At 42.2% G+C, this 19173-nt stretch overlaps 1 protein-coding gene across 6 annotated transcripts in view; it reads left to right on the forward strand.

Moving 5' to 3' along the window:
• The window catches only part of PPFIBP2 (PPFIA binding protein 2), a 107962-nt gene that overhangs the window by 4479 nt on the left and 84310 nt on the right, over positions 1–19173 (forward strand). For 2 of the 6 annotated variants that reach the window (XM_081906715.1, XM_081906721.1), the window contains exon 1: positions 13052–13347. The exons of 1 other annotated variant lie outside the window; for it this stretch is intronic. The gene's annotated coding sequence lies outside the window, so the exon portion shown is untranslated. Of the gene's footprint in view, positions 1–13050; positions 13348–19173 lie in introns of those variants that run through there. 3 more of the 6 variants (XM_081906722.1, XM_081906720.1, XM_081906723.1) reach the window with 3 other exon arrangements.

Here is a 19173-nt window from a genome sequence, read left to right on the forward strand (position 1 = left end):
GTGGTCAAGAGAATCATATTCCACATTTTTGAAAGATGACTTCTGCATCCCTTGAGGTAAAGTCTGCTGGAAAAATTATAACTGTTGGTTTTTGCTGTATTGATAGTACATAAAGCTGAGGAGGCAAACACTGGCATTCTAGATTGCATGAGGTGAAGTCGATTTACAGGGAAAGTGTTTTTCATCATGGTTTGGTTCTGGAAATGGAAGTTGTAGGGCAGTGCAAGATCTAGGCTTAAGACCAAACTCATTATAGATATTGCACAAGATTAGTATTAGAGGCTGTTTTTATCACAGTAGCCTTACTGAGGTCAACAAAACTGTGCATAGAATTGCTTTGAAGTGGACTGTTGCGTTTTCAGATGTTGATAATACTCTGTAATTCTCAGTCATGTAACAGGATTTGTGGATCAAGGACCCTTGAAGTGGGTTTTTTTAAAAAGTGCTTAATTGAAACCACGTCATGAAGTGTTTGTGCTTTCTACCTAATCTGTAGCTAACTAGTTAATACAATTTGCCTTAAAATCCCTGGCCCAACAGTGCTGCTGGGAAGGTTACAGTACTGGTGCTTTTGTTTTTCTCATTAGGCAGACTCTGGCTCCTGGATTATATTGTGGTCACTGGACAGTGTGAATGGAAATAGGATTAAAAGTAGTCCCTAATCTGTCAATGCATGGTGCACCAACTCACTTTGGGCCTTTCCCGTACATCGGTTTCTATCACAACAAATGTATGTATGTTTCTGAGTTGCACAGAATCCAGGTTTTTCTTCTTCCCCTGTAAGAAAGCACTTCTGTTTAGGCGACATCTCCTATTCCTAGCATTCAGACAGCCATCTATTGTCGCTGGGGAAAATGCATTCCTTTCGTCAGCTGCTGGGACCATTCTCATTGGGAGTGCTGTCTGAAATGTGAGCCTGAAATGACACTATTGGAAGATGCTTGTAATCGGAGACATAAGAGCCACCACAACTTCTCCTCCACTAATGCTACCCTCATCCTATCCCATGTTGGTGTTCCCCAATGCTTGGTCTGCATGGGAACTGAAGTGGAGACTGAGAAGTCCTGTGGAAAATGTCAGCATAATTTCAGCTCCAGTGTGAGTTCACTCCATGCAGAATGAATGTGTGTGATCCAGTCTTTCTTTAAAACATTTCGAATGAAAATTCCTAGGGCAATTAAAAACTCAGCTCAGGAAGCACAACTACGGTAATCAGTAAAACAGTTTGCAACTGTTAAAGACAGTGCTAAAACAAAAACACACCAGATGTTAAAAGGCTGGGAAAATATTTGCTGAGTGCTGAAAAGTTGTTGGCATAGGTACCAGGCGAGTTTTCCTAGAGAGGGATTTCACAAGCAGGCAACACAACCAGAAAGGCCCCCTCCCTTGTTGTCATCCACTACACTTCACATGAGTAGTTTAAGGCAGCCATTGCTGACCTGGTGCTGATGATTTGGCTGCAACTCCCATCAGCCTCAGCCATTGCAGTTGGTTTAAGAAAAAGGAGTAGCAGTACCTACTTCCTATTCAGTGTAGCTTCAAGTATCTTGCCAGCTTCTCTACCTCTCTTCCTCATCCCCCCCTCATTCCACCTTTACATGTTATCATGCTCATGTATTCTGCCTTACAGCTGAAAAAAACCAGGAAGGGATATTTGATGCTGGAAGAGATGGATGCATTATTGGAGCATGGGCATAGCCAGGGGGGCAAGGGGGCAGGGTAAATACTTAACACACTGAGATTCTGCCCCCCACCCCGGCATAAATCCTGGCTATGCCCATGTTTTGGAGCATGACTAGACCTCTGCACCCCACCCAGTTGCTGCAGATACCAACCCTCCTGAAAACAGTTTTCTTGGGCATAGCAAATGGGTGGAATGTGTCAGAGGCACCAAGCATGTCAAGCATTCTCTCCCTGGGGCAACCTCCATTCTCATGGAAGTTGCCCCAGTCATGTCTGCCATGGTCCAGAGGTGATGAAAATACCATTTGTTTCGCTATGCAGAAGAATTGAGGAAACAGCCCCCTTTGCATTCTCTGAATCAGGTATGCACAAAGAAGCTTGATGGACATGGCTTTGTGCATCACACTGGAGTTCCTCGCGGATTCCACTTTGCCCAAGTCTGGAGTGGACTGTAGAAGCTAAAGTGGTATGGAACCATTCTGCTCTCCACCCAAACTTGCCAAAACTAGCAGTGCTGGATATAGGGCACAGGACGTTAAGCTGAGGGGGTCAAAATAATAATAATAATAATAATAATAATAATAATAATAATAATAATAATAATGCCAATACAATATTACCAAAGTCCACCCCAGAAACTAGGAGCCCAGCGAGTTTGGCAAGATCTTAAATTCAGATTGCATCACTGCATACCATATTTGTTGGCTTTGGCAGTAACTAGTTCTTGCCTACACATGGAATTATTTTAATGTTGTAGACATAGATCTTCAATATTAATAGGGAATGATTCATCCACACTAATTATGCCTTTATACAACCCACTGGAGTGTGTGTGTTTGTGTGGCTGAGTTTTTCTTGGATTTTTTTTTAGCTAAAAACTGATTAATCTTGAGGCTTTAGTCATTTTGATTACCATGATCAGCTGAGCTCTGAATGCAGAATGAATCTGCCTGTAGATTCTGAGGCGTTTCTGTGATGGCATTTGCTCAGTTTACTCTCCTAATTGCATTATTTAGGAACCTTCAAGGAAGTGGTGCATTTCTTTAGTTTGCTGAGGGGGTGGAGTCGGTGTGTGGGTGTGTGTAACTGAGCATCCTTGGTTGCAAAGTTGCTAGTTCTCAGATGGGTGTCTGTATCTCGGATTTCGACTATGCAAAGCATATGTTTGAACCTAAAGCTGTGTTAGTGCAATAAGCACGCTAAATGATAACATATGCTTAGGAATCTGTAATCAGCATGCTCTCAGCTGACTCATTGCACTAAGACTTTTTGATGAATTATACTAATGGTAAATTGTCAACTAAAGCTTTCTAATGGTACCTCTTCCCAGAAATTATATGAAGCAAATCAGGTTTGTTGAAGAGATAAGAGACTGGCATTAAGGGAAGATCTTGGAAACATTAACTTGTGCCTTTTGAAGCATTGTACATTAGCAAATGAGATGCACATTGAGAGCTAAATAGTGTTCTTTCCTAGTTGAGCTTCCCTCATTATCCAATGTAGATTTGCAGTTTGGTTGTTTTGACTTCATTGAAATCTGGATTTGATGTTAATTGGTCTGATTAATTATCTTTCAATGTAATCAGTGCAAGTCCAAGACTGATTTGCATAGCCATTAATCCTGTTTAGAAAGAGAAAGTGCAGGGCTCACTGAATATAAATGGCAAGTATGCACAACATAAAGTGTGCATCCATTATACCTGAAATGTGCTGTTACACACTTTACGCACCTCATGTCTTCACAGAAATGAAAGCTACAAATAGTACATTCAAATACTACACATCTTCTGATATTTGTTGCTAACGTTTATATTTGTACTGTCAAAATTTCAAAAGACACTGAGATCTTGGAGTACTTAAAATGGCCAGATTATCATTCTTATTTTTTTTTGGGGGGGGAACCACTCCTCTTTAGAAGACTAAATGTTGAAAGAAGGATTTATACAAATCAGCAAGAATACTGAAATCTAGAATGAATATAAATTAGATCAAGGAAAGTTCATTCAATTCAATACTTTCTCTTAATATAGTTATGGCTGGTATCTGACTAAGCTACGCTTAGAGTAGACTAGTTGAAACAGAGTCACAGAATCAGCGTTGGAGGGCACCATGAGGGTCATCAAGGCCAACTTCCTGCAATGCAGGAATTTTTTTGCCCAATGTGTGGCTCAAACCCATAACCCTGAAATTTATAGTCTCATGCTCTACCAACTGAGCTATCTCTCTGAGTTAGTCATAACTAGCTTGCCCACTCCTTAAGTTAGGGGCCACTGACCTTTTGGGGCCTGTGGTCGTATTTGCAAACCAGGGAAAACTGCAATGGGCATGACATGCAACTTTCCTCTCCCTAGCAATAATCCCCATTGAAAGTGCCTCTGTGCAAAATTAGGGGGGGAGTGTTCTGTTGGTTAAGGATGCTTAATTTACTTGGGGAACAAGACCTTGGGAGAAGCAAGAAGGCTTTTGCAAGCTGCTATGTGCCTGTGAATGCTGTTAGCAAGCTGTTAGCAAGCCAATTGTTTCAGTATGGTATACGTAAAGGGATTCCACAGTTTGATAAACTCAGTAACAGTGCTTAAGGTCTATAAAGTACAATTGTAGTAACTTTGTCCATAAGCCTCGTGCCACATCCTTGGATTGTAAGTAATCTTGCCGGCCTGTGGTATAATTTTATACAACAAATAATTGGGATACTACTATTACTGCCCCCTTCATGGATCACTGCCTTGCCGTGGCGAAGGGGCTTGAATAACTCAGAGAAGCTATGAGCTATGCCGTGCAGGGCCATCTAAGATGGAAAGCTCATAGTGGAGTGTTTTGACCAAACGTGATCTGCCTGGAGCAGGAACCGGCAAGCCACTCCAGTATCCCTGCCAAGAAAACTCAATGGACAAAGACAACAGGCATATAAAAGTTATGACGCTGGAAGATGAGCCCCTCGGGTCGGAAGGCGTCCAACATGCTACTGAGGAAGAGCGGAGGACAAGTACAAATAGATTCAGAGCTGATGAATGGGCTGGGCCAAAGCCGAAAGGACGCTCAGTTGCAGATATGCCTGGAAGCGAAAGGAAAGTCCAATGCTGTAAAGAAAAATATTGCATAGGAACCTGGAATGTAAGGACCATGAACCTTGGTAAGTTGGATGTGGTCAAAAATGAGATGGCAAGAATAAATATTGACATTCTGGGCATCTGTGAACTAAAATGGACGGGAATGGGCGAATTCAGTTTGGATGACCATCATATCTACTACTGTGGGCAAGAATCCCGTAAAAGAAATGGAGTGGCCCTCATAGTCAACAAAAGAGTGGCGAAAGCTGTACTGGGATGCAATCTCAAAAATGATAGAATGATCTCGATACGAATCCAAGGCAGACCTTTTAACATCACAGTAATCCAAGTTTATGCACCAACCACTGGTGCTGAAGAAACTGAAATTGACCAATTCTGTGAAGACTTACAACACCTTATAGAAATGACACCAAAGAAGGATGTTCTTCTCATTATAGGGGATTGGAATGCTAAAGTAGGGAGTAAAGAGATAAAAGGAACAACTGGCAAGTTTGGCCTTGGAGTTCAAAACAAAGCAGGGCAAAGGCTAATAGAGTTCTGCCAAGAGAACAAGCTGGTCATCACAAACACTCTTTTCCAACAACACAAGAGACGACTCTACACATGGACATCACCAGATGGGCAGCATCAAAATCAGATTGATTATATTCTCTGCAGCCAAAGATGGAGAAGCTCTATACAGTCAGCAAAAACAAGACCTGGAGCTGACTGTGGCTCAGATCATCAGCTTCTTATAGCAAAATTCAAGCTTAAACTGAAGAAAGTAGGAAAAACCACTGTGCCAGTAAGATACAATCTAAGTCAAATCCCTTATGAATACACAGTGGAAGTGAGGAACAGGTTTAAGGATTTAGATTTGGTGGACAGAGTGCCTGAAGAACTATGGATGGAGGCTCGTAACATTATACAGGAGGCAGCAAGTAAAACCATCCCAATGAAAAGGAAATGCAAGAAAGCAAAGTGGCTGTCCAACGAGGCCTTACAAATAGCGGGGGAGAGAAGGCAAGCAAAATGTGAGGGAGATAGTGAAAGATACAGGAAATTGAATGCAGATTTCCAAAAAAGAGCAAGGAGGGACAAGAAGGCCTTCTTAAACGAGCAATGCAAAGAAATAGAAGAAAACAATAAAATGGGAAAAACCAGAGATCTGTTCAAGAAAATTGGAGATATGAAAGGAACATTTCGTACAAAGATCACCATAATAAAAGACAAAAGTGGAAAGGACTTAACAGAAGCAGAAGACATCAAGAAGAGGTGGCAAGAATACACAGAGGAATTATACCAGAAAGATATGAATGTCTCGTACACCCCAGGTAGTGTGGTTGCTGACCTTGAGCCAGACATCCTGGAGAGTGAAATTAAATGGGCCTTAGAAAGCATTGCTAATAACAAGGCCAGTGGAAGTGATGATATTCCAGCTGAACTATTAAAAATTTTAAACGATGATGCTGTTAAGGTGCTACACTCAATATGCAAGCAAATTTGGAAAACTCAGCAGTGGCCAGAGGATTGGAGAAGATCAGTCTACATACCAATCCCAAAGAAGGGCAGTGCCAAAGAATGCTCCAACTATCGCACAATTGCACTCATTTGACACGCTAGCAAGGTTATGCTTAAAATTCTACAAGGCAGGCTTAAGCAGTATGTGGACCGAGAACTCCCAGAAGTGCAAGCTGGATTTCAAAGGGGCAGAGGAACCAGAGACCAAATTGCAAACATGCACTAGATTATGGAGAAAGCTAGAGAGTTCCAGAAAGACATCTACTTCTGCTTCATTGACTATGCAAAAGCCTTTGACTGTGTCGACCACAGCAAACTATGGCAAGTTCTTAAAGAAATGGGGGTGCCTGATCACCTCATCTGTCTCCTGAGAAATCTCTATGTGGGACAAGAAGCTACAGTTAGAACTGGATATGGAACAACTGATTGGTTCAAAATTGGGAAAGGAATACGGCAAGGCTGTTTATTGTCCCCCTGCTTATTCAACTTATATGCAGAATTCATCATGCGAAAGGCTGGGCTGGATGAATCCCAAGCCGGAATTAAGATCGCCGGAAGAAATATCAACAACCTCAGATATGCAGATGACACAACCTTGATGGCAGAAAGTGAGGAAGAATTAAAGAACCTTTTAATGAGGGTGAAAGAGGAGAGCGCAAAATATGGTCTGAAGCTCAACATCAAAAAAACGAAGATCATGGCCACTGGTCCCATCACCTCCTGGCAAATAGAAGGGGAAGAAATGGAGGCAGTGAGAGATTTTACTTTCTTGGGCTCCCTGATCACTGCAGATGGTGACAGCAGTCACGAAATTAAAAGACTCCTTCTCCTTGGGAGAAAGGCGATGGCAAACCTAGGCAGCATCTTAAAAAGCAGAGACATCACCTTGTCAACAAAGGTCCGTATAGTTAAAGCCATGGTTTTCCCAGTAGTTATGTATGGAAGTGAAAGCTGGACCATAAAGAAGGCTGATCGCCGAAGAATTGATGCTTTTGAATTATGGTGCTGGAGGAGACTCTTGAGAGTCTCCATGGACTGCAAGAAGATCAAATGCATTCATTCTTAAGGAAATTAGCCCTGGGTGCTCACTGGAAGGACAGATCGTGAAGCTGAGGCTCCAATACTTTGGCCACTTCATGAGAAGAGAAGACTCCCTGGAAAAGACCCTGATGTTGGGAAAGATGGAGGGCACAAGGAGAAGGAGACGACAGAGGACGATATGGTTAGACAGTGTTCTCGAAGCTACAAACATGAGTCTGACCAGACTGCGGGAGGCAGTAGAAGACAGGAGTGCCTGGCGTGCTCTGGTCCAGGGGGTCATGAAGAGTCGGACACGACTAAACGACTAAACAACAACAACTATTGCTGCTGCTACTACTACTACTATCTGCACCATTTTTCTTTCAATTCAGTGATGTAACCATGCACCTAAGGGTCATATCAGTTACCTCAGGAAACATGTATCTCAATGTGCCATTTCCTGAGATAACAGTGAGGTGTGGCAGATGAGAGAGAGCTATGCTTAACCTCTTCCATGTCCACCATGAGGCCACCCCTCCCTTGGCCTCACTTCTGGTGCTGGAGTTCAGCTTGCAGGGGCACCTGTAAAATGACAGGTACATTCTCAGGAAAATATCAGTGGGTGGGGAAGGGGTTAATGGTATTCACTGACTCGCTCTGGAAAATACCCTCAAGGTCACATTAGCTTTAGGATGTAAATAATAGAATTTGGAATCCTGTGTTTTCCTTGTGTAGGTTGGCCCCAACCATCTTGTACAATTTCAGTTTAGAAGCTATTCGTGTAAGTTGGTGGAAGAGATGTCATTGGCTGACACTGGTATAAACAGAAATGCATGCCACATCGCCTCTTTTTAAAGAAGCAATGAAGTGAAAGAATTAATACTAATTGGAATGCGTGCCAAGACTGACAACTATATCCACTCTGTTCCTAGCCTTCAAAGTGACATTACAGAGTACTCCACAAATAAATAATAACTATATTTTTGTCCATTTCATTCACATATTTGGGACATTTGCCAGCCTTTGATACTTGCAGGCATCATTACTCATGAATTGCTGTGTTGTGGGAAGAAGCTTGTCATGGCGGGTGTGTTGTATGGGTATTTATGGCCATTTATAGCTCGACACTGGTTCACTTTCATGAAATCAGATGTGCAGAACATCTTCTTTTGTTTGCCTTAAACCATAAGGAATCTCCAAACTTTCGGCCTCTGTCTCTCCTGCCATATAATGTGTGAGTTAAAGTCTGCCCTATTTCATGGAAACCGTTGTAACAGTTAATGAAGTGTGACACATTTATGTCTGCTTTTCACTAAGTGTTACAATTTGTTGTTGCTTCAAGAAAATAAGAACATAATACTAAACTGTTAAGCTGGTCAAAATGTGCCTTAAGAACCAGATGCAGCATTTCCCAGCTAATTCAATTACAGTAAGTAGAGAGAGGGGCCATTGTATACATTGTGGCAACTTGTTGTCTCCCCCTCCCCTCTCTGCCCATGCTAGGACCAAAGGAACTTGTGAGGTAAAGGCTTGTTTGGCATAAGAAAAGTTTCTGGGGGACATAAACCAAGAGAAGAAAAGATAATTGGTCAAGTAAGCATTGGCCGTGAACAACTGCAGGGAATGAAAGGTGCAAAATGTACAGCTAGTTCCTGGGTTTCCCAGAAGACTTCCTTGGACTGGTTCATAAACAGAAATTTTGGTAGAGAAAAGAGGGGAAAGGTGTTGCTGATGAAGAACGCTGTCTTCAGTTTATTGAATTCATTCATATATATAATTTTTAAAGAGAGATGTTTACAGACTTAAAAGAGACACAAGGAAAGGGGAGTAGAGGAGAAAGGTAAGGAGTGGATGTCCTTACCAAGGATGCCAAAACAGAGGGGCTGAGTTGTAAACAGGCATTTATATTCAGTTAGGGCCACAAGCACACCAACTTGCCGTGCAAGCCTTGTTTTCTGGCTAGTGACAGAGGCCAGACTGTACTTCCTTCAGCTTCAGGAACAACTGTTAGTTGGCATGGAGTGTTCTTCTTTCTGGCAGGGAGGGGAGAAACTCACTGCCTGCTGCTGCTCCTTCCTTCCCTGGATGGATGGGGCTGGCCTGGCCTTCCCCTTGCCATGATGGCCTTCCAGGTGGCTGGAGGTGCAGCCTCCAAGAATGACTCTCAGCACTTTGAAATGGTCTTATGGGTGATGTGCTGTCCTTGTGGATTAAAGACACCCAAATGTTGCTATACTTTTACAAAGTGATGTTTCTGAGCAGCTAGAGACTCCCCACCCCCCAATAAAAGGGCCACACATCTTCTATATAAGAAGTAGATCAGTCTCCATAATAAAGGATTGAGTTGCAGCTGGATAATATTTTGTATAAGAATTTTCCCTCTACAATTAAGGACCCAAGTAAGCAACTTGCATTTTGAATGATGGGACTGGCTTTTTGTTTCTGTTATTCTCCCTTTTTCTCTGTGTGTGTCACAGGTGAGTATCTATGGTGATGATTTTTAAATGTTTGCTTTCCAAATCTGTCTTTTAGAGCACAGCTTCAGTCTTTCATAATTTTGACCGTTTCAAAGGAGTGTTGAAGGTTCTGCCTTTATCTCATGTTAATGTAGCTTCAATAATTTTTGCTGAAGTAATAATTCTTAAAGATCTGCCCCTGGATCATTATTCTCCATTTCCTTCACAAATGATAGATGAAAGATCAGATAGTTTTTTTTGGGTTTTTTAAGGAAATGATTCAAACTGGTGTTTTGCCTGAAATCAAGAATAGATAATCTAATGCTTCCTGACAGTAGTTTTGGGTACATCGTGGGAAATGGAAGGAAGTGATTCTCAGATTTATCTCTGCTGGTGCTTCTTCTCTGTTGCAGTATCGTGATGGGCGTAACACATTTTCTAGGTTGCCGTCATGCTACTATTATAGAATCATAGAATCTTTTATGCTGCAGTCTGTAGTGTAATATGTATTATAAAGGTAAAGGGACCCCTGACCATTAGGTCCAGTTGTGACCGACTCTGGGGTTGTGGCTCTCATCTCGCTTTATTGGCTGAGGGAGCCGGCATACAGCTTCCGGGTCATGTGGCCAGCATGACTAAGCCGCTTCTGGCGAACCAGAGCAGCGCACGGAAATGCCGTTTACCTTCCCGCCTCAGCGGTACCTATTTATCTACTTGCACTTCATGCTTTCGAACTGCTAGGTTGGCTGGAGCAGGGACCAAGCAACGGGAGCTCACCCCGTTGCGGGGATTCGAACCACCGACCTTCTGATCTGCAAGTCCTAGGCTCTGTGGTTTAACCCACAGCGCCACCCACATCCCTAACATGAATTATACTTGTCCCCAAAATACAGAAAGCTATGAATGTAGATCTGGATCCCAAAGGGGCTTTGCAGCCCCTTCTCTAGTCTAGCACCATTGTTTTATTTTTGCTTAATTAAAACAAAATTGTTAAAATGTCTAAGTTATACGCAAGTTAACATTTTTCGGGTTTTTAGAAGGTCCTTGGGCAGTGGGAAGAGGCGTAGCTCAGTGTTAAGAGCAAAATATCCCAGGCTCAAGCCTGCCTTCTGCAGGCAGTGCTAGGAAAGACTCCAGTCACTGGGAAATACTCCAGAGATTCACTGGCAGTTGGTGAACACTCACCTTCCCCACCCTCTGATCCCAGATGCTGTTGGACTACAGCTGTCACCATCCCCTGAGCACTTACTGGGAATGATGGGCATCGTAGTCCAACAACACCTGAGGAATCAAGGTTAGGGAAGCCTGGTGTAGACTGAGATAGATGGAGCAATGGTCTGACTTGGTGCAAGACAGCTATCGTTCTCTGATATGGATGCATGTCTTTTGTTCACACAATGTGTTAAGTCACCTTCCTGACTTGGGACAAGGATACTGCTCATCTTTACATGTGCTTACAGATACACTAAGATCTTCCTTATTCCATACGTTGCTCTCATTTTGACCATCTTGATTTATTGTAAATTTAACTTTTTGTAGGCCTCTTTGGGGGGGGTGTTTGCAAGATGGAGCCCTGCAGCAGCTGCTACTTAATTTTTTTATTATTTATTTACTTAAGGGAGAGGAGCGGTGTTGAAAGCATAGGTGGAATTCAGCATAGTGCTAAGTGGGGTATGTAGACAAGGAACAAAGTTTGTTTACATGACAAGTTCTCCCCTTTCTCTCCCCCCCCCCCACCTGACACAGCACCTAAACCTGTTTTGTGGGTTTCCACAACCTTCCAGAGCAGATTTGCATGGGGCAGGTTGTGGGGCAGGTGGGGAGACAGGTTGTACGAGCACAACTTAGTTGAATCCTGCCCCAAATGTTTAACCCCCATTGTGTTTAGTCTGGGCCTTTTTAAAGGTCCTGACTAGAGCTCTTCGAGCAAACAAACGAAGAAATCATGTAACTAAAATTTGTTGTTTACTTCATCTACAGTGTGGTTGGTGCTGCTGATCCTAATATATATGTGTGTTGCTTTTATTGGTGTGCATTGTATACATTAAAGTGTATCAGTATCTCCTGCGTGCATAACACAGTGGAAGATCTCCGGTGGCTAAGAACTTCAGGCATGTCAGGCATGCTGTTGATAAACTGCTCTATATATAAACAAAAGCATTCCAGTGTTCCGCATGTCATGACATCTGATATGACAGACTATTTGCATCACCCTCAACACTTCATGATTTTTTCAGGCGCCCTTGCTGGCTTTCCTGTGGGTCTGATCCTGCACCATGGGAGAAACCAAGGCTCTCTCCCGCCCCACTGAATGGGACAAAGTGGCCCTTTAGCAGACTTAAACTTTGTGCAGGGTTTAGGCAAATGTATCTGTAACTCTTCCATGCATGTTGAGTTACTGTTATTGAAGACATGCCATTTGAATCTTCTCTCTTTGGGAACTGTAGTGTCTGAAGCACAAATAGGCGACTGCTTGGTGAAATCAGCTTGAGAAATAATTTCTATTTGCTTTCTTTGTGAAACAATAGCTTCTTGGCGCCTAAAGTTTAATCCTGAAATATTACTGCTGGAGCTGCTGGCAGGAGCCATCTTTAGGCTACCTTCTGTCTAATACTTTCTGTAATAAGATTCTTGCCACATTTTTTTCTAAAGCACTTATATTTCTCTCTCCACGAGGACAGATCTTTTGATATTCTGCTGGGATTCTTCCTGGAAGGGGGAAGCGGAGAGGAAAGTGGCACCTGGTCTGTTTTCTTCCACTTGAGATGCCGAGACAACAAGGTTTTTTTTCCTAACTGGAAAGCTCTCTCATATTAAAAGGTGACAGCCAGGTGGCTGCTGAACTCCCAGGTCTGATGGTATCGCTGCAAACATACAATACACGGATGCATAATTAATACATGGGTAGTGTGCATGTTTGCTAGGACCATCAAAAGGTTTACAGGCTTCCCCTTTCTCAACAATGTGCAAGCTTTCTCATGTCAGTAATAATTTTACCAGGTCTGTGACTGTATAATGCTCTTTGCATCATGTAAGTGATAAGATGGGTAAACATACTATTGCTTGTTCGCTGCTAATGCATGAGGAAGCCAAATGCCTTCAGAACCAGTTTTTTTAAAAAACCGTTGGGGTTGGAGGGAAGCAGTGCCAAACAGTTGTATAATTTTACAAAGGTAGGTTTCTCTTGGAGGATGAACGCATTTGTTTAGGCATTCTGTCATTTTGAAATCTTGGCATTTCAAGGAACCTATCAGTCACATCTCCCCACCTCCTTTCTTCTACTGCGTCCTCTTCCCATACTGTATGTTGCATGTAGCTGGGCAAATGTTACTCTGTGGAACCGGCAGCTGATCGTTCTGACAGGTCTCCTTAGTGGGAAAGCTGTTGAGTGATTATGATAAAATGGATCACAGCGTTTTGTTTGTGGGCTGGGCTTTGAATTATTGTAAGCATTTCACGTGTGGGTTGGGCTTTTATTACAAGCATGTGGCTTAGGGGTGGTGGTTGTGAATGAAAGCTGTCGTCGTTTGCTTTGCACCGAAGCTGTGATTAGTAGCAATGAGATTTCTCTTGGGCAACAGCCCAAGTGAGCATTCCTCCCTTGGCGACTGGTAAAGGTAAGGTTTTTTGTGACAGGTTTCATAAGCTTTTATGGGTTTAATCAGCTTGTATTGTAATAAATGTGTTAAGGTGTCACTTTTGCTACAAAAGTCCAGTTTGGTTACTACTCTGCAAATTGAATAGGAAAAGTTTTCTTTCCCTCTCCTCCTAGAATTGGGTTAAAATTACCCTCAAACTATGCTTCATCTTCTGCAGATTTCTTCCTTTTTCTCTAACAATTGACATGTTGACTTTGTCCTTTGATTTTCTGTGTGTGTGTTGCCAGATGGGAGTAGAAACTGTATTTAAATTATTTTTGGTGGTGACGAGAGTGAACGCTCAGGGATCTCCAATCAAACCTCTGCTTTTCTATGAGCTCATGAGGTAGCTTTAGGCATTGCTACTGCTCCATGAGCATCAGCCCCCCATTTGCAAGATGGGGATAATATTTATATGCCTCCTATAGAGCTGTTGTAAGCATCAATGGTCATAATGCATGCAAAGTGTTATAAAAGTGCTCAGTGGTCCAGTTTTCAATACTGTCTTGATGGTTTACATTTCTTGTCACACAGATCGTTACTTAGATTCCAGACAATGTTGGAAAGCAGATAAGGTCTCAGGTCAGTTGTGTGGACTTTCAAGCTCCTCTGACAAAAAGCAGGTGTTCTTTTCTTAGACAGGTACAGATAGATGCCTTTGTGTGTGTTTGTGGCTGAAAAATTAGTGATTTCCCCCCCCCTCCCCGCCCCTCACTGATAGATCCAATTCTGATGCCAGTGAATTGATAGCATGTTTTAGTGAAGAACACACAGGAGAGGCATGTGTTGAGTTAAAAACTTCGACTTGAAGTTAGGCAAATTGAAGGGAGTGTCTGGGAAAAACTGACTCGCCTAAAGCTGTGGTAACAGGTATGACTAGAAAAAGATGCCGAGCCAGTAATATTACCTTATTAATCTGGAGCCGAATGCACAGTACTGTTGGTTGCATTTTAAAAGAGTTATATCTGCTTCTGTGTTTTCAGTTAAATTCAAAAGGCTGAGGTGATTCTCCCCTCTCCTCCGTATTGGGGGAAGGAAAATTAGCTTCAGAACACATCTGCTTGCACTGTTCTGAGAGAGGTAAATGTATGACATGGGTTCTGAAAAGCAGAGGGTGCAGCAGGTGAACTGTGTGCTGCATTGGCAGCATGGGGTTTTTCTTCTCCTTAGATCGAAGGGTTGCAGCTGCTGACTATGTGGGTTGGAGGCCTGTGTGCCCCATCACAAGCCTCTCCAAAACAGGTTTTAAGGCATTGAAAGAAATCCTGCCTCCTCCGCCCTGCCAAACAACACAATAATTTGCATGCCCTTACACAATCACAGTGGCAACCTCTTTTTGTAGATTGGCTTTTATTTATGTGGTCTTCATAAATAGCACCGTTGTGGATCACTAAAATCACATTGCTTCATTAGAGTGTGGTGCTGATAACACCAGGGTTGCAGCTTTGACCCCCGTATGGGACAGCTGCAGATTTCTGCATTGCAGGGAGTTGGACTAGAGCAGGGGTAGTCAACCTTTTTATACCTACCACCCACTAATGCATCTTTCTTGATGGTAAAATTTCCTTACCGCCCACCAGTGCTTGATGGAAGGAGGATTCAGCTTGTGCCGCAGAACCCCCCACCACCCACCTAGAATCCTGAAACACCCACTAGTGGGCGGTAGGGACCAGGTTGACAACCCCTGGATGGACTAGGTGGTCCTAAGGGTCTCTTCCAGTTCTATGCTTCATGCAACTGTGGTGAGCTTCTTCTTGTTGAGATATGTGGGGGGGGCCTTCTGCTTGGTTTTTTGTACCCCTTTCTCCCACCCATGTGGCAAGTAGCTTCAGCCCCCTAGTTCATGTAGCGAACAGCTTCCTTCCAGCACCACCTGATTTTTGGAATGTATGCTGTACACTTGCGTCCTACAAGCTCATGGGAAACACTGCTGGTAAATGATTTCTAGGTATAGCACAAAGATTCCCAAATGTAAGTTGCATATGACCAGTGCAAAGATAATGCTGCTGTTGAGGCTACCACAGATGTTTGTGCACTTAATAATAATATTAATATCCCACCTATCTGACTGGGTTGCCCCAGCCACTCTGGGCAGCTTCCAGCAAATTAAAACACCAAACATCATACATTTAAAAGCTTCCCTAAAAAAGACTGCCTTCAGATGTGTTCTTTCCTCTCCCTCACTGATTGTGAATTCCTTTTATTTTACAAGCACAACAATGGCTAGCATGATATTAGCATCATTTATAAGCATTTCATATGTGCTAAGTGCTGTACAGAAGGGTGTTGTTGTTTTTAACAGTCTAAAAACATCTGAATTGTGCTCAGCTTCAACCAATGTCCTGGCAATATGAAATTAAATATTAAATAAATTAAAGCAAGGAAAACTGTTTGTTTCTCATCACTTTGCAATTAAATAACCTGATCTTAAATGCTTACTCAGTGCTTCAGAAGTGTGTGACAAAAAGTTCTGAGACAACACAAAAAAATATTCAGTCTTGTTTCTTGCTCTTCTAAAGTTGAGGAATCCTGAAACTACATAAGGTTGGAAAAGTTACAAAGTGCTTTTTCACTCCGCAGAGACAGGTGACAGTCTTTCCAATCCATTCATCTGCCCCACATGTTGGGATTTTTAAACACCGTCTCCTTCTAGTCATTAACCACTGGGTTTTCTAGCATTCGGGTTCTTTCTCTAGGCAATATGAAGTTGCTACATATCCCATGGAAAGTAATTGTTAACAAGCTGCAGCAGGAACACCCTTTGCATAACTAACTTTCCTACAGGGGAAATTTATCTGCATTAATTGGAAAGGTGGATCCTTGCAGGCACTATGCAGCTCTGCCCAAATAAACAGGTTTCATTCAGATTAATATTCTCTGAGGAATGTAAAACTGAGACATGTTTTGTCATAGCAAGCTTGAAAAGTGATGATTTCTGGTCTCTAAGTGTGTTTCTGAGCACGGTTCAAACTCTAAACACTGATTGTTACCAATTAAACCCTATATGATTTGGATCCAGGATACTTGAACTCCCATGACTCTGCCAACTAGTTAGGATCTTCTGGAAGGCGCCTCATTTGGATCCTGTGTGGAAGCAAACTTAGGCTAGAACCCTTCAGCTGCGCTTCTAGATTTTTATATGAAAGGATTCCTTCCCTACTTAATCACAAGAGCCTCTCCCCCATATGAAGTGGTATAGCCCAAATCAGATCCTTCCTCAATGAGAACTAGTCAACTGTTACTATTTTAAAAAGATTATGATGCTGCCATTCCCAAATGAGCTTCGGGTGCAGAGTCAATTTTATAGGCACTGGAAATAGGCTGTGATGCTGCTAGCATCTAGGTAACTCTAATTTTGGAGATTCCGAACATGGCTTCAGTGTTTAGGTGAAGTTGTTCCTGTCAGGCCACCCAATTAAGGGCAATCTTGTTACATCAAACCATAGAGAGATTTCTCTATGGTTCATCAATTTAGCAATCTGAATCAGCATAGGGTGCTGGGGTGGTTGATTTCATGAAATAATGGGTAATCGGGGAGGGATGGTCTACTTTTTCTAAGACTGTTTTGGCATTTCTGGCTAGCGGTTACTATGCCTAACAAGGGAGTCAGCTAGACTGGTAAAGAAAAAGCGATTTATATGTGTTGTTTTCCCTGTTTATATTTACGATGCTTTTAACTGAAGCTCTTCTTTGTGTCTAGATCCAGCCAAGAAATGTGGGGAGATCCTTTTTGGATAAATCCCTGGAGAGAATGCAACATAAATGCTTAGATTCTAGATGAGGAGAACTAAACCCACAAACCAGTGACCGGAATCAATATAGGATAGCTTCCTGTGTTCCCATGTTAGAGTAGACATCGGAGTTTTCTGACTGATGACGAAGTGTTCAGGAGCATTTAGGAAAAGCCTTACATAAGCATCATTTCTTAAATGAGTATAGATTGCTTCTTGATGAAGAGGAAGGGAAGAAAGTGTAGCAAAGTAACATTAATTATTAGAATGCATATCTACAGGAGGTGCAAGACCCTTTAAAAATATTATTTCAGCCCCAATTCTTTCAGAGAAAGCTACAAACTTAGTTTCAGTCTTGGTTCCTAAAATGAACTTCAAATCTGCTTGTGGGCAGCAGTCTTAAAACAAGAGGTTCTGTTTAGGAATGTCAGACTTCCGGCCAAAATCATTTTGCTGGCTCCACCACCTGAAGAGCTCTCAGAATCTGGGTTGAACAAGTCTGGGAGAGCCGAAAAACATCAAAGAACTCCAGTTAGCTATTGGCAGGTGCTGTGAACTGAAATATGTGAAGCTATTAAAACAAGGTTTTAGAGAGCATGCATGTAACTATACAACAAATCTGCATTGATAGATATATATTTTAAGAAAATAAATCAGTGGTCAGATTGTTCAGTTCAGCACATTCTCTGTTTAAACATTACTTTTCATCCTTTTGGAAAGTAAAAGAGAAACTAAAAGAAGGCAGTAACATGCTGAAGTTCTAGTGCAGGCATGTCCAAAGCCCGTTTTGAGGGCCTAATCCGGCCTGCCGGTCGATTTAATCCGCAGCAGTATATGTCCTGGGGTAAAATTGTAAAAAAAAGCTCAACAACTTCAATCCTAACAAAAGCATGTTCACTTCATCAAATCTGGCCCTCTTTGGAAAAAGTTTGGGCACCCCTGTTCTAGTGCAACTGGCAGAAGTGTATGTAAGATAAGGGCAAGGGCAGAAAGCTCCCCACAGCTGCTCCCAGTAGTAAGTACTAGTAAGTACTAGTAAGTACCTGCTCTCTAACATATCATTGCACAATGCCCCAATCTCTGAGAGGTGCAAGATTCCAGGGGTTCTAGGTGCTTACTCAGAGTTCAGTTTCCTCAGAATGAGGGACAGTGAAGACTGTGGTGACTTTATGATATATGACTTATTTACTCATATATACAAACTGAGCTTATGGTGTAGGGGCTCACAGCATTAACAGCCCAAGAGGGTATTTCTTCTCCCATAGCTACAGCCTCATAGTCAAGCAGAGATCAGGCATGTCCTTCTAACTACGCCCCCCCACCCCATATCTTCTGTCTGGCACAGAGCCACTTCCTTTGTTACCTTAATGGCCCATACTTACAGAGTCATTACCAAGAAACTTTATTTGGCTATTTCAACAATTTGAATCCTTGCTTAGATTTTAACCCTTGCTGGATCCAGGAATTAGTAGGGACTCAGGCATACAGCTGTATTTACACTCTGAACAAAGCTGGGTGCATGGGAAGATATTTTGTATAGGGCTCTTCCTTTGTCATGCTGATTCCATAGTTTCCTAGAGTAACATAAATATGTAGTAATACTGTATATTGTTACACTAGGAAGAATTTCAATTAAAAATAACAACTTTTGATTGGTCAAGGAAAATGGACTGTGGAATAGAGAATTGGATTGGATTGAGCATCTAGACCTTTTTCATGAAGTAGAATCATCTAGCAAGAAAGAAATGCCAATTTAAAAAAAATATGGGAAAAGTCACATGATACAGTTCTCTTAGTTTGCCTTTTATGTTTAATGCTGTGTAAAATATTCACAGAGTTCTATGGAAGGTTAAAGGATAACTTCAGAGACATAATTCCTGAGGGGTAGCCGGTTGGAACAGAAATCAACCAAGAGTTCTTTAACATCTTTTAACTGTTGATTTTTTGGGAGGGGGGAATAGACTCTCATGAGAGGTGGTGAACTCTCCTTCTGGGAGGTTTTTAAGCAGAGGTTGGGTGCCCATTTGTCATGGATGCTGTAGTTGAGATGCCTTCATTGTGGGGGATTGGACTA

The sequence above is a fragment of the Podarcis melisellensis genome (assembly GCF_964234715.1).
Source record: "Podarcis melisellensis genome assembly, chromosome: 1".
NCBI lineage: Eukaryota > Metazoa > Chordata > Lepidosauria > Squamata > Lacertidae > Podarcis > Podarcis melisellensis.